At 41.8% G+C, this 17275-nt stretch overlaps 1 pseudogene; it reads right to left on the bottom strand.

Moving 5' to 3' along the window:
• The window catches only part of LOC106582537 (ras-associated and pleckstrin homology domains-containing protein 1-like), a 177768-nt pseudogene that overhangs the window by 72345 nt on the left and 88148 nt on the right, over positions 1-17275 (bottom strand).

The raw sequence follows: 17275 nt of genomic DNA, 5'->3' as shown, positions 1-17275 counted from the left end.
TGCCTGTCTGCCTGCCTGCCTGTCTGCCTGCCTGTCTGCCTGCCTGTCTGCACATCCTGTGAGTTAGAGTAGAGGATTACTTCATTAAGCCCAACTTGGGAAATTGTTTTATCACAGCATACATCATCAACGACTTGCAATGACAGCACACACACACACACGATAAAAATACATCCCCTTGACATTAAGACAGAGGCACATGCATCATAGTATCCCTAAAACAGTCGTCCGCTTCAAGTGATAGGGGAAAAACAGGTAACAACATTTTCCAATAGAAAGTTAATCAAGTACACTCATAAAGATAAAAAAGAAGCCTCATAGCGTGTGGGGAGTCCTGTGTACCAATGGGAATCTCCTCATCTCCATCTCTCCCCCACTCATCCTGAGGAAGCCATCTTAGCTCAGATCCCCCTTCTGGCAGATGGTGGAGGATAGGCGCTCCGTCTTCGGGACCAGTGGTTGTCAGTAGGGCCCGGCTGGTGCAGATTGATTTGGCAGAGCGTGAAGACCAACCAACCAGGCTATATAAACCAACCAACCAACCAGGCTATATAAACCAACCAACCAACCAGGGTATATAAACCAACCAACCAACCAGGCTATATAAACCAACCAACCAACCAGGCTATATAAACCAACCAACCAACCAGGCTATATAAACCAACCAACCAACCAGGCTATATAAACCAACCAACCAACCAGGCTATATAAACCAACCAACCAACCAGGCTATATAAACCAACCAACCAACCAGGCTATATAAACCAACCAACCAACCAGGCTATATAAACCAACCAACCAGGCTATATAAACCAACCAACCAACCAACCAGGCTATATAAACCAACCAACCAACCAGGCTATATAAACCAACCAGGCTATATAAACCAGCCAACCAGGCTATATAAACCAACCAACCAGGCGTTATAAACAGGCTATATAAACCAACCAGGCTATATAAACCAACCAACCAGGCGTTATAAACAGGCTATATAAACCAACCAGGCTATATAAACCAACCAGGCTATATAAACAGGCTATATAAACCAACCAGGCTATATAAACCAACCAGGCTATATAAACAGGCTATATAAACCAACCAGGCTATATAAACCAACCAGGCTATATAAACCAACCAACCAGGCTATATAAACCAACCAGGCTATATAACCAGGCTATATAAACCAACCAGGCTATATAAACAGGCTATATAAAGCAACCAGGCTATATAAACCAGCCAACCAGGCTATATAAACCAGCCAACCAGGCTATATAAACCAACCAACCAGGCTATATAACCAGGCTATATAAACCAACCAGGCTATATAAACAGGCTATATAAACCAACCAGGCTATATAAACCAACCAACCAGGCTATATAAACCAACCAGGCTATATAAACCAACCAGGCTATATAAACCAACCAACCAGGCTATATAAACCAACCAACCAGGCTATATAAACCAACCAACCAGGCTATATAAACCAACCAACCAGGCTATATAAACCAACCAACCAGGCTATATAAACCAACCAGGCTATATAAACCAACCAGGCTATATAAACCAACCAACCAGGCTATATAAACCAAACAGGCTATATAAACCAACCAACCAGGCTATATAAACCAGCCAACCAGGCTATATAAACCAGCCAACCAGGCTATATAAACCAGCCAACCAGGCTATATAAACCAGCCAACCAGGCTATATAAACCAGCCAACCAGGCTATATAAACCAGCCAACCAGGCTATATAAACCAGCCAACCAGGCTATATAAACCAACCAGGCTATATAAACAGGCTATATAAACCAACCAGGCTATATAAACAGGCTATATAAACCAACCAGGCTATATAAACAGGCTATATAAACCAACCAGGCTATATAAACAGGCTATATAAACCAACCAGGCTATATAAACCAACCAGGCTATATAAACCAACCAGGCTATATAAACAGGCTATATAAACCAACCAGGCTATATAAACCAACCAGGCTATATAAACCAACCAACCAGGCTATATAAACCAACCAGGCTATATAAACAGGCTATATAAACCAACCAGGCTATATAAACCAACCAGGCTATATAAACCAACCAACCAGGCTATATAAACCAACCAACCAGGCTATATAAACCAACCAACCAGGCTATATAAACCAACCAACCAACCAGGCTATATAAACCAACCAACCAACCAGGCTATATAAACCAACCAACCAACCAGGCTATATAAACCAACCAACCAGGCTATATAAACCAACCAGGCTATATAAACCAACCAGGCTATATAAACCAACCAGGCTATATAAACAGGCTATATAAACCAACCAGGCTATATAAACCAACCAGGCTATATAAACCAACCAACCAGGCTATATAAACCAACCAGGCTATATAAACAGGCTATATAAACCAACCAGGCTATATAAACCAACCAGGCTATATAAACCAACCAACCAGGCTATATAAACCAACCAACCAGGCTATATAAACCAACCAACCAGGCTATATAAACCAACCAACCAACCAGGCTATATAAACCAACCAACCAACCAGGCTATATAAACCAACCAACCAACCAGGCTATATAAACCAACCAACCAGGCTATATAAACCAACCAGGCTATATAAACCAACCAACCAACCAGGCTATATAAACCAACCAGGCTATATAAACCAACCAGGCTATATAAACCAACCAGGCTATATAAACCAACCAACCAGGCTATATAAACCAACCAACCAGGCTATATAAACCAACCAACCAGGCTATATAAACCAACCAACCAGGCTATATAAACCAACCAACCAGGCTATATAAACCAACCAGGCTATATAAACCAACCAGGCTATATAAACCAACCAGGCTATATAAACCAAACAGGCTATATAAACCAACCAGGCTATATAAACCAAACAGGCTATATAAACCAACCAACCAGGCTATATAAACCAACCAACCAGGCTATATAAACCAGCCAACCAGGCTATATAAACCAGCCAACCAGGCTATATAAACCAGCCAACCAGGCTATATAAACCAGCCAACCAGGCTATATAAACCAACCAGGCTATATAAACAGGCTATATAAACCAACCAGGCTATATAAACAGGCTATATAAACCAACCAGGCTATATAAACCAACCAGGCTATATAAACCAACCAGGCTATATAAACAGGCTATATAAACCAACCAGGCTATATAAACCAACCAGGCTATATAAACCAACCAACCAGGCTATATAAACCAACCAACCAGGCTATATAAACCAACCAGGCTATATAAACAGGCTATATAAACCAACCAGGCTATATAAACCAACCAACCAGGCTATATAAACCAACCAACCAGGCTATATAAACCAACCAACCAGGCTATATAAACCAACCAACCAGGCTATATAAACCAACCAACCAACCAGGCTATATAAACCAACCAACCAACCAGGCTATATAAACCAACCAACCAACCAGGCTATATAAACCAACCAACCAACCAGGCTATATAAACCAACCAACCAACCAGGCTATATAAACCAACCAACCAGGCTATATAAACCAACCAACCAGGCTATATAAACCAACCAGGCTATATAAACCAACCAACCAGGCTATATAAACAGGCTATATAAACCAACCAGGCTATATAAACCAACCAGGCTATATAAACCAACCAACCAGGCTATATAAACAGGCTATATAAACCAACCAGGCTATATAAACCAACCAGGCTATATAAACCAACCAGGCTATATAAACAGGCTATATAAACCAACCAACCAGGCTATATAAACCAACCAACCAACCAGGCTATATAAACCAACCAACCAACCAGGCTATATAAACCAACCAACCAACCAGGCTATATAAACCAACCAACCAACCAGGCTATATAAACCAACCAGGCTATATAAACCAACCAACCAGGCTATATAAACAGGCTATATAAACCAACCAGGCTATATAAACCAACCAGGCTATATAAACAGGCTATATAAACCAACCAACCAGGCTATATAAACCAACCAACCAGGCTATATAAACCAACCAACCAGGCTATATAAACCAACCAACCAGGCTATATAAACCAACCAACCAACCAGGCTATATAAACCAACCAACCAACCAGGCTATATAAACCAACCAACCAACCAGGCTATATAAACCAACCAACCAACCAGGCTATATAAACCAACCAACCAACCAGGCTATATAAACCAACCAACCAACCAGGCTATATAAACCAACCAACCAACCAGGCTATATAAACCAACCAACCAACCAGGCTATATAAACCAACCAACCAGGCTATATAAACCAACCAACCAGGCTATATAAACAGGCTATATAAACCAACCAACCAGGCTATATAAACAGGCTATATAAACCAACCAGGCTATATAAACCAACCAGGCTATATAAACCAACCAGGCTATATAAACCAACCAACCAGGCTATATAAACAGGCTATATAAACCAACCAGGCTATATAAACCAACCAACCAGGCTATATAAACCAACCAACCAGGCTATATAAACCAACCAACCAGGCTATATAAACAGGCTATATAAACCAACCAGGCTATATAAACCAACCAGGCTATATAAACCAACCAGGCTATATAAACCAACCAGGCTATATAAACCAAACAGGCTATATAACCAGGCTATATAAACCAACCAGGCTATATAAACCAACCAACCAACCAGGCTATATAAACCAACCAACCAACCAGGCTATATAAACCAACCAACCAACCAGGCTATATAAACCAACCAACCAACCAGGCTATATAAACCAACCAACCAACCAGGCTATATAAACCAACCAACCAGGCTATATAAACCAACCAACCAGGCTATATAAACCAACCAACCAGGCTATATAAACAGGCTATATAAACCAACCAGGCTATATAAACCAACCAGGCTATATAAACCAACCAACCAGGCTATATAAACAGGCTATATAAACCAACCAGGCTATATAAACCAACCAGGCTATATAAACAGGCTATATAAACCAACCAGGCTATATAAACCAACCAGGCTATATAAACCAACCAACCAGGCTATATAAACCAACCAACCAACCAGGCTATATAAACCAACCAACCAACCAGGCTATATAAACCAACCAACCAACCAGGCTATATAAACCAACCAACCAACCAGGCTATATAAACCAACCAACCAACCAGGCTATATAACAACCAACCAACCAGGCTATATAAACCAACCAACCAACCAGGCTATATAAACCAACCAACCAACCAGGCTATATAAACCAACCAACCAACCAGGCTATATAAACCAACCAACCAACCAGGCTATATAAACCAACCAACCAGGCTATATAAACCAACCAACCAGGCTATATAAACCAACCAGGCTATATAAACCAACCAACCAGGCTATATAAACAGGCTATATAAACCAACCAGGCTATATAAACCAACCAGGCTATATAAACCAACCAACCAGGCTATATAAACAGGCTATATAAACCAACCAGGCTATATAAACCAACCAGGCTATATAAACCAACCAGGCTATATAAACAGGCTATATAAACCAACCAACCAGGCTATATAAACCAACCAACCAACCAGGCTATATAAACCAACCAACCAACCAGGCTATATAAACCAACCAACCAACCAGGCTATATAAACCAACCAACCAACCAGGCTATATAAACCAACCAGGCTATATAAACCAACCAACCAGGCTATATAAACAGGCTATATAAACCAACCAGGCTATATAAACCAACCAGGCTATATAAACAGGCTATATAAACCAACCAACCAGGCTATATAAACCAACCAACCAGGCTATATAAACCAACCAACCAGGCTATATAAACCAACCAACCAACCAGGCTATATAAACCAACCAACCAACCAGGCTATATAAACCAACCAACCAACCAGGCTATATAAACCAACCAACCAACCAGGCTATATAAACCAACCAACCAACCAGGCTATATAAACCAACCAACCAACCAGGCTATATAAACCAACCAACCAACCAGGCTATATAAACCAACCAACCAACCAGGCTATATAAACCAACCAACCAGGCTATATAAACCAACCAACCAGGCTATATAAACAGGCTATATAAACCAACCAACCAGGCTATATAAACAGGCTATATAAACCAACCAGGCTATATAAACCAACCAGGCTATATAAACCAACCAGGCTATATAAACCAACCAACCAGGCTATATAAACAGGCTATATAAACCAACCAGGCTATATAAACCAACCAACCAGGCTATATAAACCAACCAACCAGGCTATATAAACCAACCAACCAGGCTATATAAACAGGCTATATAAACCAACCAGGCTATATAAACCAACCAGGCTATATAAACCAACCAGGCTATATAAACCAACCAGGCTATATAAACCAAACAGGCTATATAACCAGGCTATATAAACCAACCAGGCTATATAAACCAACCAGGCTATATAAACCAACCAACCAACCAGGCTATATAAACCAACCAACCAACCAGGCTATATAAACCAACCAACCAACCAGGCTATATAAACCAACCAACCAACCAGGCTATATAAACCAACCAACCAGGCTATATAAACCAACCAACCAGGCTATATAAACCAACCAACCAGGCTATATAAACAGGCTATATAAACCAACCAGGCTATATAAACCAACCAACCAGGCTATATAAACAGGCTATATAAACCAACCAGGCTATATAAACCAACCAGGCTATATAAACAGGCTATATAAACCAACCAGGCTATATAAACCAACCAGGCTATATAAACCAACCAACCAGGCTATATAAACCAACCAACCAGGCTATATAAACCAACCAACCAACCAGGCTATATAAACCAACCAACCAACCAGGCTATATAAACCAACCAACCAACCAGGCTATATAAACCAACCAACCAACCAGGCTATATAAACCAACCAACCAGGCTATATAAACCAACCAACCAGGCTATATAAACCAAACAGGCTATATAAACCAACCAGGCTATATAAACCAACCAACCAGGCTATATAAACAGGCTATATAAACCAACCAGGCTATATAAACCAACCAGGCTATATAAACCAACCAACCAGGCTATATAAACAGGCTATATAAACCAACCAGGCTATATAAACCAACCAGGCTATATAAACCAACCAACCAGGCTATATAAACCAACCAACCAGGCTATATAAACAGGCTATATAAACCAACCAGGCTATATAAACCAACCAGGCTATATAAACCAACCAGGCTATATAAACCAACCAACCAGGCTATATAAACAGGCTATATAAACCAACCAGGCTATATAAACCAACCAGGCTATATAAACCAACCAACCAGGCTATATAAACCAACCAACCAGGCTATATAAACAGGCTATATAAACCAACCAGGCTATATAAACAGGCTATATAAACCAACCAGGCTATATAAACCAACCAACCAGGCTATATAAACCAGCCAACCAGGCTATATAAACCAACCAACCAGGCTATATAAACCAACCAACCAGGCTATATAAACCAACCAACCAGGCTATATAAACCAACCAACCAACCAACCAGGCTATATAAACCAACCAACCAACCAACCAGGCTATATAAACCAACCAACCAACCAACCAGGCTATATAAACCAACCAACCAACCAGGCTATATAAACCAACCAACCAACCAGGCTATATAAACCAACCAACCAACCAGGCTATATAAACCAACCAACCAGGCTATATAAACCAACCAACCAGGCTATATAAACCAAACAGGCTATATAAACCAACCAGGCTATATAAACCAACCAGGCTATATAAACCAACCAACCAGGCTATATAAACCAACCAACCAGGCTATATAAACCAACCAGGCTATATAAACCAACCAGGCTATATAAACCAACCAGGCTATATAAACCAACCAACCAGGCTATATAAACAGGCTATATAAACCAACCAGGCTATATAAACCAACCAGGCTATATAAACCAACCAACCAGGCTATATAAACAGGCTATATAAACCAACCAGGCTATATAAACCAACCAGGCTATATAACCAGGCTATATAAAACCAACCAACCAGGCTATATAAACCAACCAACCAACCAGGCTATATAAACCAACCAACCAACCAGGCTATATAAACCAACCAACCAACCAGGCTATATAAACCAACCAACCAACCAGGCTATATAAACCAACCAACCAACCAGGCTATATAAACCAACCAACCAACCAGGCTATATAAACCAACCAACCAACCAGGCTATATAAACCAACCAACCAGGCTATATAAACCAACCAACCAGGCTATATAAACCAACCAACCAGGCTATATAAACCAGCCAACCAGGCTATATAAACCAACCAGGCTATATAAACCCCGCTTAAACAGGCTATATAAACCAACCAGGCTATATAAACAGGCTATATAAACCAACCAGGCTATATAAACCAACCAGGCTATATAAACAGGCTATATAAACCAACCAGGCTATATAAACCAACCAGGCTATATAAACAGGCTATATAAACCAACCAGGCTATATAAACAGGCTATATAAACCAACCAGGCTATATAAACAGGCTATATAAACCAACCAGGCTATATAAACCAGCCAACCAGGCTATATAAACCAGCCAACCAGGCTATATAAACCAACCAGGCTATATAAACAGGCTATATAAACCAACCAGGCTATATAAACCAGCGAACCAGGCTATATAAACCAGCCAACCAGGCTATATAAACCAGCCAAACAGGCTATATAAACCAACCAACCAACCAGGCTATATAAACCAACCAACCAACCAGGCTATATAAACCAACCAACCAACCAGGCTATATAAACCAACCAACCAACCAGGCTATATAAACCAACCAACCAACCAGGCTATATAAACCAACCAACCAACCAGGCTATATAAACCAACCAACCAACCAGGCTATATAAACCAACCAACCAACCAGGCTATATAAACCAACCAACCAACCAGGCTATATAAACCAACCAACCAGGCTATATAAACCAGCCAACCAGGCTATATAAACCAGCCAACCAGGCTATATAAACCAACCAGGCTATATAAACAGGCTATATAAACCAACCAGGCTATATAAACAGGCTATATAAACCAACCAGGCTATATAAACAGGCTATATAAACCAACCAGGCTATATAAACCAACCAGGCTATATAAACAGGCTATATAAACCAACCAGGCTATATAAACCAACCAGGCTATATAAACCAACCAGGCTATATAAACAGGCTATATAAACCAACCAGGCTATATAAACAGGCTATATAAACCAACCAGGCTATATAAACAGGCTATATAAACCAACCAGGCTATATAAACCAGCCAACCAGGCTATATAAACCAGCCAACCAGGCTATATAAACCAACCAGGCTATATAAACAGGCTATATAAACCAACCAGGCTATATAAACCAGCCAACCAGGCTATATAAACCAGCCAACCAGGCTATATAAACCAGCCAACCAGGCTATATAAACCAACCAGGCTATATAAACAGGCTATATAAACCAGCCAACCAGGCTATATAAACCAACCAGGCTATATAAACAGGCTATATAAACCAACCAGGCTATATAAACCAACCAGGCTATATAAACAGGCTATATAAACCAACCAGGCTATATAAACCAACCAGGCTATATAAACAGGCTATATAAACCAACCAGGCTATATAAACCAACCAGGCTATATAAACAGGCTATATAAACCAACCAGGCTATATAAACAGGCTATATAAACCAACCAGGCTATATAAACAGGCTATATAAACCAACCAGGCTATATAAACAGGCTATATAAACCAACCAGGCTATATAAACAGGCTATATAAACCAACCAGGCTATATAAACAAAACAGGCTATATAAACCAACCAGGCTATATAAACAGGCTATATAAACCAACCAGGCTATATAAACCAACCAGGCTATATAAACCAGCCAACCAGGCTATATAAACCAGCCAACCAGGCTATATAAACCAGCCAACCAGGCTATATAAACCAGCCAACCAGGCTATATAAACCAGCCAACCAGGCTATATAAACCAGCCAACCAGGCTATATAAACCAGCCAACCAGGCTATATAAACCAGCCAACCAGGCTATATAAACCAACCAGGCTATATAAACCAACCAGGCTATATAAACCAACCAGGCTATATAAACCAACCAGGCTATATAAACCAACCAGGCTATAAAACCAACCAGGCTATATAAACCAGCCAACCAGGCTATATAAACCAGCCAACCAGGCTATATAAACCAGCCAACCAGGCTATATAAACCAGCCAACCAGGCTATATAAACCAACCAGGCTATATAAACCAACCAGGCTATATAAACCAACCAGGCTATATAAACCAACCAGGCTATATAAACAGGCTATATAAACCAACCAGGCTATATAAACAGGCTATATAAACCAACCAGGCTATATAAACCAACCAGGCTATATAAACCAACCAGGCTATATAAACCAACCAGGCTATATAAACCAACCAGGCTATATAAACCAACCAGGCTATATAAACAGGCTATATAAACCAACCAGGCTATATAAACCAACCAGGGAGTGACTGTGCAGTGCCAATGCTGGAGATGTTCTCTTTAAAATATGCATTTTTGTTAGCACTCATTTCACTGACACACTGAGGTGTCATGCAGTAACCGGTCCAGTCTATCCGGACCAGTCTACCCGGACCGGACCAGTCTACCCGGACCGGACCAGTCTACCCGAACCAGTCTACCCGGACCAGTCTATCCGGACCAGTCTACCCGGACCAGTCTATCCGGACCAGTCTACCCGGACCAGTCTACCCGGACCGGACCAGTCTACCCGGACCGGACAAGTCTACCCGGACCAGTCTACCCGGACCGAACCAGTGCTCCCGGACAAGTCTACCCGGACAAGTCTACCCGGACCAGTCTACCCGGACAAGTCTACCCGGACAAGTCTACCCGGACCAGTCTACCCGGACCAGTCTACCCGGACCAGTCTACCCGGACCAGTCTACCCGGACCGGACCAGCCTACCCGGACATGGCCCCCTATTCCCTATATATAGCGCACTACATGGCCAACTATTCCCTATATATAGCGCACTACATGGCCCCCTATTCTCTATATAGCTCACTACATGGCCCCCTATTCCCTATATAGCTCACTACATGGCCCCCTATTCCCTATATAGCTCACTACATGGCCCCCTATTCCCTATATAGCGCACTACACGGCCCCCTATTCCCTATATAGCTCACTACATGGCCCCCTATTCCCTATATACTGCATTACATGGCCCCCTATTCCCTATATAGTGTGCAAGGCTGTCATCAAGGCAAAAAGTGGCTACTTTGAAGAATCGAATCTAAAATATATTTGTTAACACTTTTTTGGTTACTACATGATTCCATATGTGTTATTTCATAGTTGTGACGTCTTCACTATTATTCTACAATGTAGAAAATAGTAAAAAAATAAATTAAAAAAAAAACCTTGAATGAGTAGAGGCAAGTCCAAACTTTTGACCTGTACTGTATGTTTTCTTTAATTTAGCACAAAAGTGGTCTTTATGTGCATTACATCATCACGAACAGCCTTTTATCCACAAAAAAGTCAAATTTGAAGGAAACATCTTTCGTGGAAAAATCTGCATATTTTATTGAATGGAAACATAGCTAATGAAACATCTCCTTTCCACAGCAGTGCTCACTCTCTCCACACCTGTACCGCACGGCTCTGTGAGATGGAGGTGTACCATATTAATCCCCAAAGGGAAATTAGTTCATCTAACAGCCGCATTCAATTGTTGTCAAACTACTTCATCCATAAACAACCGTACACCTACTTCATAACCCTATACCACTAGTGTAGTTAAAGTAGCTTCATTTCTGTCATGGTCCTTCGAGCCGGAAAGCAGTGGTTAACCTGTACTTATTTAGTGTGTATGGATGAGATTTAGGGTGTGTGCAGCCTACCTCAGTGTTGCCCGGGGGGCCCTGATTGGGTCCCTGTTGTGTAGGCGTGGCCCCGTCCTGTTCCGAGGGCCTATCCAGAGAATCCATGCTGCTGGCCGACGCAGAGTTCACCGACGAACGAGACGACAGGGAGAAAGACCGGACCTCGTGTTCGCTGACCGTCCCCACCGATCCTGTCCGGCGGTGTGTGTGATGGTGGGAGGCGGGCCTCCTCATGGTGGAGTAGGTGGAGCTGGAAGAGGCGCTGGCCAGGGAGTGGGAGCTCTGTCTGGCAGCCTCGTCCATACTGAGAGACGCCTGCTCCAGCTGGGCCGTGATGTCATCCAGGGACAGGTTGGAAGCCATGGGACGCCCGTGGCGAGCTGCCACCGTAGAGGCTGGTGAAGCCCGGGTACTGGAGGAGGTACTGTCCCCGCTGCTGGAGGTGCCTCCTCCACTACCTCCAGCTCCACCGTGCCCCTTGGCGCTGCTGCGCCCGGCGGTAGGTTTTTGGCGGAGCTTGGCGTTTGGCTTGCCGATGGTGGTTAGCTCCTGCTCTATGGAACACAGGTCTGCCATCAGGGAATCCAGGTCTACACTGTCTCCACCCTGGTTTAGAGCCTCTGGAAGAAGAGGAAACATCCACATCAACGTAGTCATTGGTCTTGTTCAGAATGACAACAGCTACAGATTTTCACTAATGATTTTGCCTAGTGGTAGCATGCAAAGGGAGAACAAAATAAGACCAGGAATGGATCCCTGGGGGACTCCACAGCTGATGTCGTCCCTGATACATGCTCCCCTCAGGCTAAACACACACACACACACTTACACATTGTAGGTGTGTCCAAACTTTAGACTTATACTGTGTGTGCACATACAGTACCAGTCAAAAGTTTGGACACACCAACTCACTCAAGGGTTTCTTTATTTTTACTATTTTCTACATTGTAAAATAGTAAAGACATCAAAACTATGAAATAATACAAACAAAAAGTGTTAAACAAATCAAAATATATTTTATATTTTTGAGATTCTTCAAAGTAGCCAACCCTTTGCCTTGATGAGAGCTTTGCACACTCTTGGCATTCTCTCAACCAGCTTCATGAGGAATGCTTTTCCAACATATGCTGAGCACTTGTTGGCTGCTTTTCCTTCACTCTGCGGTCCAACTCATTCTAACTCATCTCAACTGGGTTGAGGTCGGGTGATTGTGGAGGCCAGGTCATCTGATGCAGCACTCCATAATTCTCCTTTGTCAAACATTTCTTACATAGCCTGGAGGTGTGTTTTGGGTCACTGTCCTTTTGAAAAACAAATGATAGTCCCACTAAGCGCAAACCAGATGGGATGGCGAATCGCTGCAGAATGCTGTGGTCGCCATGCTGGTTAAGTGTGCCTTGAATTCTAAATAAAAATCACCAACAGTGACACCAGCAAAGCACCCCCACACCATCACACCTCCTCCTCCATGCTTCACAAAGGGAACCACACATGCGGAGATCATCCGTTCACCTACTCTGCGTCTCAAAGACATGGCGGTTGGAACCAAAAATCTCAAATTTGGACTCATCAGACCAAATGACAGATTTCCACTGGTCTAATGTCCATTCCTTGTGTTTCTTGGCCCAAGAAAGTCTCTTCTTATTGGTGTCCTTTAGTAGTGGTTTCTTTGCAGCAATTCGACCATGAAGGCCTGATTCACACAGTCTCCTCTGAACAGTTGATGTTGAGATGTGTCTGTTAGTTGAACTCCGTGAAGGATTTATTTGGGCTGCAATTTCTGAGGCTGGTAACTCTAATGAACGTATCCTCTGCAGCAGAGGGAACTCTGGGTCTTCTTTTCCTGTGCCGGTCCTCATGAGAGCCAGTTTCATCATACCGCTTGATGGTTTCTGCGACTGCACTTTAAGAAACATTCAAAGTTCTTGAAATTTTCCATACTGACTGACCTTCCTGTCTTAAAATAATGATGGACTGTCGTTTCTCTTTGCTTATTTGAGCTGTTCTTGCCATAATATGGACTTGGTCTTTTACCAAATAGGGCTATCTTCTGTATACCACCCCTACTTTTGTCACAACAACTGACTGGCTCAAACTCATTGAGGAAAGAAATTCCACAAATTAACTTAAGGCGGCACACCTGTTAATTGAAATGCATTCCAGGTGACTACCTCATGAAGCTGGTTGAGAGAATGCCAAGAGTGTGCAAAGCTGTCATCAAGGCAAAGGGTGGCTACTTTAAAGAATAAAAACAAATATTGATTTGTTTAACACTTTTTTGGTTACTACATGATTCCATATGTGTTATTTCATAATTGGCGGTATTGTTATTTCATAGTGTTGATGTCTTCACTATTATTCTACAATGTAGAAAATAGTAAAAATAAAGAAAAACCCTTGAAGGAGTAGGTGTTTCTAAAACATTTGACCTGTACTGTACTGTACTGTACGTACGTACGTACGTACGTACGTACGTACGTACGTACGTACGTACGTATGTATGTATGTATACACACACAGTGCTTTCAGAAAGTATTCACACCCCTTGACTTTTTTCACATTTTGTTGTGTTACAGCATGAATTAAAAATAGATCAAATTGAGATTAAGTCACGGGCCTACACACACACACAGCATAATGTCAAAGTGGAATTACGTTTTTAGACATTTTTACAAAATAATTAAAAATAAAAAGCTGAAATGTCTAAATATTCAACTACTTTGCTCTGGAAAGCCTAAATAAGTTCAGGAGTACAAATTTACTTAACAATTCATATAATACGTTACATGGACTCACAGTTTGCAATAAGTGTTTAACATCATTTCTGAATGACTACCTTATCTCTTTACTCTTTTACTTTTCTCTTTACTCTGTATGTTCCGGTCAGTCAAGCAGCGAATTAAAAAACAAAGATTCAACCACTAAGAGCAAGGAGGTTTTTCCAATGCCTCGCACTGGGAACCTATTGGTAGATAAAACAGTGTAGTTACTCTACAATACTAACCCTAATTGACAGAGTGAAAAGGAAGCCTGTGCAGAATTTAAAAAAAAAATATTCAAAAACATGCATCCGGATTACAAAAACGCACTAATGTAAAACTGCAAAACAACGTGGCAAAGAAATGCACTTTGTGCCCTGAATACAAAGCGTTATGCTTGGGGCAAATCCAACACAACACATCACTGAGTATCATTCTTCACATTTTCAAGCATGGTGGTGGCTGCAGCAAGTTATGGGTATGCTTGTCAGCAGCAAGGACTAGGGAGCTTTTTAGGATAAAAAGCAACAGAATAGAGCTACAGTGGGGGGGGAAAAGTATTTGATCCCATGCCGATTTTGTACGTTTGCCCACTGACAAAGAAAGGATCAGTCTATCATTTTAATGGTAGGTTTATTTGAACAGTGAGAGACAGAATAACAACAAAAATATCCAGAAAAACGCATGTCAGAAATGTTATAAATTGATTTGCATTTTAATGAGGGAAATAAGTATTTGACCCCCTCTCAATCAGAAAGATTTTGTTCTTCCAGGTGTCTTTTATACAGGTAACGAGCTGAGATTAGGAGCACACTCTTAAAGGGAGTGCTAATCTCAGCTTGTTACCTGTATAAAAGACACCTGTCCACAGAAGCAATCAATCAATCAGATTCCAAACTCTCCACCATGGCCAAGACCAAAGAGCTCTCCAAGGATGTCAGGGACAAGATTGTAGACCTACACAAGGCTGGAATGGGCTACAAGACGATCGCCAAGCAGCTTGGTGAGAAGGTGACAACATTTGGTGCGATTATTCGAAGAAACACAAAAGAACTGTCAATCTCCCTCGGCCTGGGGATCCATGCAAGATCTCACCTCGTGGAGTTGCAATGATCACGAGAACGGTGAGGAATCAGCCCAGAACTACACGGGAGGATCTTGTCAATGATCTCAAGGCAGCTGGGACCATAGTCACCAAGAAAACAATTGGTAACACACTATGCCGTGAAGGACTGAAATCCTGCAGCGCCTGCAAGGTCCCCCTGCTCAAGAATACATATACATGCCCGTCTGAAGTTTGCCAATGAACATCTGAATGACTCAGAGGACAACTGGTGAAAGTGTTGTGGTCAGATGAGACCAAAATGGAGCTCTTTGACGTCAACTCAACTCGCCGTGTTTGGAGGAGGAGGAATGCTGCCTATGACCCCAAGAACACCATCTCCACTGTCAAATATGGAGGTGGTAACATTATGCTTTGGGGATGTTTTTCTGCTAAGGGGACAGGACAACTTCACCGCATCAAAGGGACGATGGACGGGGCCATGTACCGTCAAATCTTGGGTGAGAACCTCCTTCCCTCAGCCAGGGAATTGAAAATGGGTCGTGGATGGGTATTCCAGCATGACAATGACCCAAAACACACAGCCAAGGCAACAAAGGAGTGGCTCAAGAAGAAGCACATTAAGGTCCTGGAGTGGCCTAGCCAGTCTCCAGACCTTAATCCCATAGAAAATCTGTGGAGGGAGCTGAAGGTTCGAGTTGCCAAACGTCAGCCTCGAAACCTTAATGACTTGGAGAAGATCTGCAAAGAGGAGTGGGACAAAATCCCTCCTGAGTTGTGCGCAAACCTGGTGGCCAACTACAAGAAACGTCTGACCTCTGTGATTGCCAACAAGGGTTTTGCCACCAAGTACTAAGTCATGTTTTGCAGAGGGGTCAAATACTTATTTCCCTCATTAAAATGTAAATCATTTTATAACATTTTTTACATGCGTTTTTCTGGATTCTTTGGTTGTTATTCTGTAACTCACTGTTCAAATAAACCTACCATTAAAATTATAGACTGATCATTTCTTTGTAAGTGGGCAAACGTACAAAATCAGCAGGGGATCAAATACTTTTTTCCCCCCCACTGTAAGCACAGGCAAGATCCTAGAGGAAAACCTGGTTCAGTCTGCTTTCCAAGAGACACTGGCAGACAAATTCACCGTACAGCAGGACAATAACCTAACACACAAGTTGCTTACCAAGACAACGTTCAATGTTCCTGAGTGACCAAGTTACAGTTGACTTAATATCGGCTTGAAAATCTATGGCAAGGCGAGAAAATAGGCTGTCTAGCAATGATCAACAATCAACTTGACAGAGCTTGAAGAATTTTTTTTAAAGAATAAATGTGCAAATACTGTGTAAATACTTATATAAAATGAAATATTTCTGTATTTCATTTTCAATAATTTAGCAAAAAATGTCTA

Source organism: Salmo salar, chromosome ssa21 (assembly GCF_905237065.1).
Source record: "Salmo salar chromosome ssa21, Ssal_v3.1, whole genome shotgun sequence".
In the NCBI taxonomy this organism is placed as follows: Eukaryota; Metazoa; Chordata; class Actinopteri; order Salmoniformes; family Salmonidae; genus Salmo; species Salmo salar.
The sequence above is the reverse complement of the archived record's forward strand: the minus strand, read 5'-3'. Positions and strand labels throughout refer to the sequence as shown.